The following is a 10,296-nucleotide window of genomic DNA, read 5'->3' on the forward strand; positions in this document are numbered from 1 at the left end:
TTTTGTTCCTTGATAGGAAGCTGGAAGTGTTTACTACAGTTTGACGCTGTTAAGCACTTAATTAATATTTAATGGCAATAACTAAGAAATATAGAAATAGAATATTTAATAAACCGGTGGATCAAAAATAAATCAAAATTTATCAATAACTGTAATAGAGGTAAATATTTAAATGTTTTCTCTCTCTCTCTCTCTCTCTCTTTTTTTTTTTGTCTTTTTTGCAATTTCTAGGGCCACTCCCACGGCATATGGAGGTTCCCAGGCTACGGGTCCAATCGGATCTGAACCGCGTCTGCAACCTACACCACAGGTCACGGCAACGCCAGATCCTCAACCCAATGAGCAAGGCCAGGGATCGAACCCACAACCTCATGGTTCCTAGTCAGATTCAATAACCACTGAGCCATGACGGGACCTCCTTAAGTGTTTTCTCTTAACCAGGGAACCCCAGAATACATTTAAAAAAACAATACTTTCTTTACACATTTTTGTTAGAGACACACCTGAAACAAGGGAAATGTTAAAATAAATGGATAAAGCTGTGCCAAGAAGACGTGAACAAGGAAAACAGAACAGGAGTCAAGGCCAGAAAAAGTCGGGTCAAGAGATGAAGCTGAAGACCTTGCATGGCTGCAAGGTATCACAAAAAGTCAAAAAAAGCTTAATTTTGTATGTCTCTAACAATATCACCTGAAAAACATAAAAGAAAAATTGCCGAAATTTCATAAATAAGGGAAAAAACCTAAAACCTTAGTTTGATATTTTTATCATACTCGTCTCAGAAACAGACACATCTAGAAAACTAGGAAAAAACGTATGCAAACTTATGAGCTTCATCTGCTATTGATCTAACAGACATCCACCCAACAACGAAAGAACACATGTTCTAGTTAAGCATCCATGGACGCTGCATTTTGAAGAAAATATACTTGATCACAAAGGAAGTTTCAAAAGATACCAGGAAAATTCATATCATCCTGAGTATATACTTGGACCACAACTTAATAAAATCAGAAGCTACAAAATAAAGTATAAGAAAGTCTCCCATAAATTTGTAAATTTAAAACACCTGTCAAAATTATTCACAAATCAAAGGAAAAATTACAGTGGAAATAAGCTGTTCGTCAGGCAGGGTCCTCTGGAGAGGCTCCGTTTATAGAAGGAAGCCAGTGGTGCTGCTCGAAGGTGGGCATCAGGGAGCCGATGGCAGAGGTTCCAGTCTGGGTCTGAAGCCTGAGGACCAGGAGCGCCGCGGGTGGAAGCTGGATGTCCCCGCTCCGTGGTCGGGCAGAGAGGGTCAACATCCCTCTGCCTCTGCTCTATCCAGGCCCTCCCGGGACTGGAAGATGCCCCCACACTGGACCGTGTCCTCTGGCTCACACGCTAATCGGCTCACCGATTTTACTCACGTGCATACATGCATGTTCCTCGTGTGAAACAGGAAACGTGGAAAATTGACAGAACACTGTACACCAGCTACAATGGACAAAAATACAAATCATTAAAAAAAAAAAAAAGAACGTTCATGAACCAAGATGTCAGGACACACCTCTGTCCAACCACTGGCTAAACATACATTCTGGAGCTCTGTGTTCAACCACACAGCTCGCTTTTCTGTGTCTGACTCTTTGAAAAATGGAAGACTTGCAGAGAAATACACTGAGTTAGCTCCGGGGAATTCATAGCATAAGGTTACTGCTGTTGCCTTCCTAATTCATGCATAAATATATATTTAGCACCTCTTTTGTTAATTTTTTTCTGAAACAAGTAAATGAAAATTCCAACTTGAATCGGCTTAAACAAGAAGCCCCAAAGTGGGATGGCTTAATGTTGGTTAACCCAACATTGAAACCATGCAATTGAGAATTCAGCTTCTCTCTCCCCTCTGCTCAGTCTTCCTCAGGCTGCTACTCAGTTCACCTACGTCCAGGGTTACAAGAGGCTATCACCCCAGGTGCTCCATCCAGACAGGGCAGAATTATCTGGAAGTTTAAGAGGTGAGTCTACTTTGAGTCTCAGAACAAAGACACACGCCCGTAGAGAAACATCCATCGGACTTTGTCTTACTAGGAGTTTCCTCTGTCTCTGAACCATCCTGCTACTTGGATTAAATGTGTTCTCTGGAACTCAGGGAAGGGCTAGGAGGCTAAAGGTTTTCCATAAACAGGAGGGGGCGGGGAGACACGGCAGGAGCGTCTGTCCTGGGAAGGTCCCATGGGGTCCTTTGTGTTTCAAACATGCCACTTAGCACAGGCAGCTTATGAGAACAGTCCACTTGCGAAGCGGTCACTGTGCTGTCCCTCATTTACACCCTCCACAATTAAAAACAACAACAGCAACAACAAAAGAAAGCCTTCTCCTTAAATGTCCCATAAGAATGCTTAGAAAGTCACGGGTGGGGTTTATGTTTATCCCTGTCATGAGGACAAGTGAGTAGTAAAGAAAGCCAGCCCCTGACCCTGGAGGACCCGAGTGTCCAGATACTCAAAGCCAGGGGCCAGGTACAAACACCCGAGGAGAACTGAAGGGATAGGTCCTGCAGACTGGGGACATGGAACAGAGAGCAAGAGGGCAAAACCAAACAGCTTCAGGGCCAGGTTCCGAAAAAAAGAAGAAAAGAAATGTGCCCATCCCGTGCTCTTCTGATGCTAGTGTAGGGAACAGGTGCCAGCGGTCGCTTTGGAGGCGACCAGGCGGGGGGGCGCCAGAGAGAGAAAAGCTAGGAGGGTGGCTGCAGGAACAGCAGCAGGGAGGAGGCCCGCACAGGCCGAGCTGGAAATCCAATCAGCGGGAATGCACCAGAAGCTCAGCAAGGGGCTTCTCGGGTGTTGTAAAAATATCAGACATTTCTGCAAATAATCTTTTATGCCTTTGGGATGCTTTACGCTTATGGTAGAAATACCTTAAGTATTACATAATGTAGGTATTATATAATATATAAGTATTATACAATATAGATATTATATACTATATATTAATAATATATAATATGTAAAATGTAATGTATATTATATATTATTAATATATATTAATTTAATATATATTATTACTATACTATAATATATATACACATAGGTATGTGTATGTATAATGTAGGTACAGATATATCCATATCATCCATTAAAAGTATCACATAGGTATATATAGGTCACTACTGCCAGTATTAGCCTCCTTTTATTTTATTTATTTATATATATATATATATATTTTGTCTTTTGTCTTTTTAGGGCTGCACCTGCGGCATATGGAGTTCCCAGGCTAGGGGTTGAATTGGAGCTGTAGTTGCCGGCCTACACTGCAGCCACAGCAACATGGAATCTGAGCTGCATCTATGACCTATGCCTTAGTTCAGGGCAACGCTGGATCCTTAACCCACTGAGTGAGGCCAGGGATCGAACCTGCGTCCTCATGGATGCTAGTCGGGTTCGTTAACCATTGAGCCACAACTGGAACTCCCTAACCTCCTTTTAGAAGGAAACAAAACAGACTTATGGGGGTAGGACAATTTCTAGCCTCCAGAAGTTGGAAAAAGCAAATAAATAGTTGAAGAAAAAATTTTAGAATCGAACAAAAGATAGAGCGTCACAAGGCAGTGAATGTTTTAGAGTAACTGCAAAAAAAAAAGGGCAGGATCATTTTGAAGAGGGAAGTAAGGGTTCCCCACGACCGCGCTTGGCGTATACGTTGTCTGGAGCAGAAGCCAGGAGTCGATCTGCAGCTCACTGGATGTTCACCAGACCCCAGGGGTCGGTACCCTCCTCACATGACCGATGGGGAAATTGCTGGGCTAAGCCATGAGCCTGGGATGATGAAAAGCGAAAGTGACCGAGCCCAGACGTACATTGTTGGCCCTGCCTCTGTCTGTAACCAGGACTCCTCACTTCAAGAGGTTTGTGGTTTACACGTCCTGTTTTTTCACATTGCATAAAGTCTGCTCTTGCAGGTGGCAGGGAGGATGTATTAAATTTCAGTGCTACACACACGTCTCTAAGTACACAAATCCTAAGCACGCACTTGAGTGAAAGATACCCAGGAGTCACACCCCTGTGGAGCCCTGCCAGGGTAAAGAAAGCGGAAGCGTCACACCCCAGACCCAGCTCCCCCTTCCCTCTGACCCCCCTTCTCCTGGAAAGCAGCCACCGTTCTGACTTCTCTTTTTATGTACTTTATTGAACATAGAAAATTTCAAGGTATCCAAAGTGTACACTGTAGTGATTGGAGGGAAGACTCCCCCATTTAATTTAATTAGTACATCGATCACCTCACACATTTATATGCTTTTTGGTGAGAATATGTCCATTCACCTTTCTTGGGAGATTTCAATATACAATACAGGGTTATCACCTCTCATACCATGTGTTACACGAGCTGGAAGTTTGTACCCTTTTAGTGACCTCTTCCTGCCCCTCGCCACCCCCCAAGCCTCTGACAACCGCCTTTGCCCTCTCCACCTCTATGAGCTTGGCTTTTTAAACAAACATTTCATATATATGTGGAACCACGCAGTATTCGTCTCTCTCTGGCTGGCTTATCTCGCTTAGCATAAAGCCCTCAAAGACCATCCATATCGTCATAAATGGCCGAGTGTCTTTCTTCTCATGGCTGAAGACTACATCATCAGTTCTATAGAGCACATCTTCTTTAGCCATTCATCCATTGATGGGCCCTTCAGTTGTCTCCATATCTTGGCTACTGCGAATAATGCTTCATTGAACACCAGAGTGCCAATATCTCCTTGAGCCCCGTCTTCATTTCCTTTGGATATGTACCCAGAAGAGGGATTGCTAGACCAAGAGGGGGGCGATTCTTTGTCTTGATGAGGTTTTGAGACAGCTAGAGCCAGCCAATCGTTGAGAGAGCGAAACACAAGTCCACCTTTAGGAGGGTTGATGGTGAATTTGAAATCAGAGGAAAAGCATAACAAAAGATCAAAAGCAACATTTAAAGAGAAGACACAGACAAGTACTCAAAAGGATCAGCCAAAGCTAGTAGGGTATTGGTTTCTGAATCAGGGAGCCAACCAAACCCCATTTGTGAGAAAATGGCATGAACATAAATCAGAAACCAGGTAAATCATTGAGGGAGGGAAAGTGGGAAAGTCAGCTGGGAAGCCCTTGAAAAAGCTTATGCAAGAAACAACACAAACAGCTAACTCTTACTGGGCACAACCCTATTCTAAGCCTAACAAATATTGTAAATATTTCCTACAAACCTATGAGGAAAGCACAATTATAAACTTCACTTAGATGAGAAAACTAAACAAAGAAATTAAATCACTAGTCCAAGATCTCACAGTTACTAAATGTCAAAGCAAGGCTTTCTACCTGACTTCTTTTTTTTGGTGTTTCTGTCTTTTTAGGGCCACATCTGCGGCTTACGGAGGTTTCCAGGCTAGGGGTCAAATTGGAGTGGCAGCTGCCGGCCTATACCACAGCAACACAGAATCCAAGCTGTGTCTGTGACCTATTCCACAGCTCACGGCAACACTGGATCCTTAACCCACTGAGCGAGGCCAGGGATGGAACTGGTGTCTTCATGGATGCTAGTTGGTTTCGCTAACCGCTGAGCCACCATGGGAACTCCCACTATCCTGACTTCTAAATCAATAATGAAAGCAAGTAACTGCTACAAAATTAATCACTAAGCATCTATTCCTTTCATGTGGCCTCACTTTTTCAAAATTCTGTGTGTTACGTTCACCGATGTTGCTGTTGCCATCACTCCAGGGAATAAAGCGCGTTCTGCTCTGTGAAAACACCTCAGTTGTTGTATCCAGTCTATTTTGGAGGGACCTTTGATAGAAGTCAGTTTGGGGATAACGCATATAGTTCTCCTATGACCGTTCTTACTTCTCTATTCATGGACGAACATAGACACCCATCTCGTTGGAAGTGGACCTGCTGAGTGTGTCACGCGTGCAGCTTAAGGTAGTTTTGCTAGTTGGCCAAAGCGATTCCAAAGAACGTCAGCTGCAGTTCATTTAGTTATCTGCCCTTTCGGTCTTTGTTTTTCGATATGTCGCATACTCTCATTCATTCTACTCCTCATGCATTTTGGTGGCCAGGGCCCACCCCTTCTGTTAAATGTGTATGGATGGAACTGCATTATGAATTACAAAAAGTCATAACGGGTGAATCCTTTTCTAGAGCAGCTGCACAACCATCAGCTCATGCAAGTTTCCAGTTGCCCTGTATCCTCACCCACCCTTTCGGAGGCCATTTATTTCCCTTTACTGCCATGTACCCTCACCAATTGTCTGAGGCCGTCTACTCTAGTGGCTACTGGCACAGATGCTGACCCTAGAGTGCTTGACTGGGATACAGCATTTTACCACTCACCTAGTTTTTTATCCCCATCGGTTTCTCATGTAGACATGGAAAAGATGATAGTGAAAAGAACTCACAGAGTTGCTAGAGTGACACGATAAAAGGTAAGAACACCTCCTGGCACAGAGCAGATTGTAAGATATTAAAATACATTTGCTTGTATTATTCTGGTGTTATCTCCATATAAAGCAGGAGCTATTACACAGTGAATGCTCAATAAACGCACGTTTAGTGTGACCCCGTGGCTGTTTGTTAATATGCCACGGCTGGCTATCTTCCGCAAACGTATTTCATAGTTGGTAAGACGAAGCGGTCTTAACGTCAGTATCTGAGTCTCTCTGTCAGCATGGTTGTATAATAATTTTATTAAATTTGCAAATATCGATCGCAGTGTATAGTGGTGTCATTGGGTACGTGATGTACTGATTACATTATATCCTCTTGTCTCTCAGAGCTGCTGTAAAAAATTACCACATGCTAGTGGTTTAAAACAACAGGAATGTACTGGATCATAATTCTGGGGCCAGAACTCCCGAATGAAAGTGCCAGGGGCTCATGGTCCCTCTGAAACCTGTAGAGATCCCTTCGCCTCTTCCTGGGTTTGGGTAGTTTGCTGACAGCCTCTAGAATTCCTTTCTTTGCAGCCTCCTTAACTCCAGTCTCACAGGTGTTCTCTCTGCCTATTCCTCTTTTGGTAGAGATACCAGTCATACTGGATGCAGGTCCCCTGCTGACTTCATCTTAACTGCAGCTCCAAAAAGGCTATTTCCAAATAAGGCCACATTCACATGCACCAGGGTTAGGGTTTTAATGTGACACAATTCAAACCACAATACTCAAATATATAAATATTTCATGGCAATGCCAGTAGAAACCTATGCTTACGCTATTTCTTCTGCACATTTTCCCCAAGGTTTTCTCTCAGGGACCCACCAGTTGTACCATCTTGTAATACTTTCTGCCAAATGATCTATTATAGCAAATACAGTCACCTCTTCTTCCTCATGGGGGATTGGTTCCTATCACACCCACATCTGTGGATGCTCAGCTGCCTTATAGAAAATGGCACAGTAAGAGTTCCTGCTGGGGTGCAGCGGGTTAAGAATCCAACTGCAGTGGCCTGGGTCTCTATGGAGGTGCAGGTTTGATCCCCAGCCTGGCACAGTGGGTTAAAGGATCTGGTGTTGCAGCAGCTGTGGTGTGGGGGTTCAATCCCTGGCCCAGGAATTTCCATATGCCTTGGGTGTGGTCATTAAAAAGAAAGAGAAAATGGCATGGTAAAGTCAGCCCTTCGCATCGTGGGTTCTGTGTCTGCAGATAGGCACCGCCAGCTGTAGTCTGCCCCACCTTTCCTGAGCTCCTCCATCCCACAACTTCCTGTCCTCTTTTCCCTACTGGTGCTGGTTTTGTCTGGACCTGCCTCGTCGCTGACACGCAGAGTCTGGCTCCCCTTGCTCCTGTGTCCCTTTGTGTCCCTGCCTCCTATGCTTGACTTTTTCCTGATGTACTCTCACCTTTTACGGAAATATATCCTCCGTTATCTTCCAAAGAACACAATCATCAAATTTCCTAAATCCTTCTGTTTTTGAAAATTCTTTTATTCCATATATTTCAGTCCCTTGATAACTTGGCTAGGTACAAAATTCTGTATGGTAATATTTTTCCCCCTTCAAATCACGAAGTTAAGTCTTTGCTATGAACCAGTGTGGAAGACTTCCTTAGCGAGGGGAATGTCCTTTTAATTCTTGATTTCTTCCATGGAATTGAATTTGTTTCATCTCTCTTTTTGTGGTGGTCTTTTTAAAAAGAATCTTTTTATTTTATTTTATTTTAATTTGCTCTTCTTAGGGCTGTACCTGTGGCGTATGGAGGTTCCCAGGCTGGGGGTCTAATTGGAGCTGTAGACGCCGGCCTACACCACAGCCACAGCAACGCAGGATCCGAGCCGCATCTGCAACCTACACCACAGCTCACAGCAACGCTGGATCCTTAACCCACTGAGCGAGGCCAGGGATCGAACCTGCAACCTCACGGATGCAGGTCAGAATGGTTCACCACCGAGCCAGGACGGAACTCCTCTGCGGAGGTCTTTCCTAAATCCTTTTCTGTGTTTCCCATTGCTGGGCATACGCATGGAATTATTTATTTAATTTGACTTTTATGTTCCTCATTTTAACGATGTTTTCTTATCCTCTCTTCACGTGCCACAGGATAGTGTCTTATTTTATACATGCAATGCATTTCCTTATCACTGTACAATTTAAAAATTTTTCTTTATTTCCACCATGCTCATTTATCTTGTTTCACTTGCATTTTTTCCTTTCTTATTGAAAACTGTTTGCAAATGTTAAGAGGTGTGACTTTATATTTGCGAAGTTTGTTCTTGGAAGCTGATGAGAAGTTCGGACGCATGGGTAAAACTTGTTGGCCATGTAACATCCACAGAGAGTGTTCCGGCTGGGGTGTGCTGGGCACAGCCTTTCATTTTAGGATCCGGAAGGCACCTGGATGGAATTTGCTCTATTTAGTTGCTCCAGGGAATAATCCACCCGCCTCCTTCCTAGGTGTAAGTGCCTGGGGGGAATATTCTAGGAGCTGAATGGCCAGTGTCTTGGGTGTGTCTTTAATGTAATATTTATTTGGTCCTCAGTCTCCTTCCTTCTACTGTAAAGTAAATCTATGTTCCATTCTCTAGAGATGCGAACGGGATCTCGGGGAGGCTGGTTAGCCTTACCCCGAGGAGAGCAGGCTGGGAGTATAACTGGGGATGCGGCTGCCCCCCAGCAGATACTCGGCCAACACACCTGTTTGCAACTTTCCTCCTCACCTTCTCCTTCTGTGCTACTGATCAGCAACCATCCCGAGGCCCCAGGGGACTTGCTCAGCCAATTAGCTTGCTTCCTTTGATATAATGCTATACAGACCTTTTATTTGTAGCTTCCACCTTCCTGCTAAATAAATGATGATTCTCCATCCATATTTTTCCATTTTTCCTTTGTCCTTTTGGTGTCTATGGATTTCAAGATTATTTTTTCCAAATTCCCACTATTTTAGGAAGAAGGATATGTAAATACATGTGGCAAATCTGCCATCATTAACCAGGAGACTCATCTAAAGTGTAATTTTTAAATATAAATTTTAAGATGGCTGGAATGTGTTTTAGTTCACGGTGTATCTTATTTGTTAGTTTATTGGCTTTATTTCAAATCACTATCCACTCTGCTAGCAGCAATATTGTTGAATAATGCTTTGCTTTTCCCAATGATATGTGAGGATTCTCTTAAATTTATATGTTTTTGAAGTTCCCATTGTGGCTTAGCAATAACAAGCCCATCTAGTATCCATGAGGAAGTAGGTTCGATCCCTGGCCTCACTCATTGGGTTAAGGCTCTAGCATTGCCATGAGCTGTGCTGTTGGTCACAGATACAGGTGGGATCCTGCGTTGCTGAGGCTGTGGTGTAGGCTGGCGATGTAGGTCCAATTCGACCACTAGCCCTGGAACTTCCATATGCTGCAGGTGTGGCCCTAAAAAGAAAAAAAATCTGTATGCTTTTTAATATGCTAGATTCTGTTTCAGAGCTTTCTCTCTGTCTTTAATAGCATTGTTTTCTCCCTTGATATTAAAATTATACTATTTTAAAATTTGAAAAAAATATAAAATTATAACAAAGAATATAAAAATTACCCTCTTCCCACTCCTCTGTGTTTATTTTGTCCAAGTTTTATAAAGCACATATGCACAATTTAACGTAAAATTGGAACTTGCTGCAAATACTCCTGAGCAGTCTTCCTTAGTCATTTAGCATTGTACACACTTTCTTACCACATTAGTTATTTTTACAGCATGAGTTCTAATTGCTTAAGAGAATTGTATCTGCTAAACCTGCCATAATTTGTTTCTTTGTGGAGTTTGCCAGCACTGGGTATTATGTGTATTTTAAGTTGTCTGTTTCCAGTTCAAAATTGATC

Source organism: Sus scrofa, chromosome 3 (genome assembly GCF_000003025.6).
Source record: "Sus scrofa isolate TJ Tabasco breed Duroc chromosome 3, Sscrofa11.1, whole genome shotgun sequence".
In the NCBI taxonomy this organism is placed as follows: Eukaryota; Metazoa; Chordata; class Mammalia; order Artiodactyla; family Suidae; genus Sus; species Sus scrofa.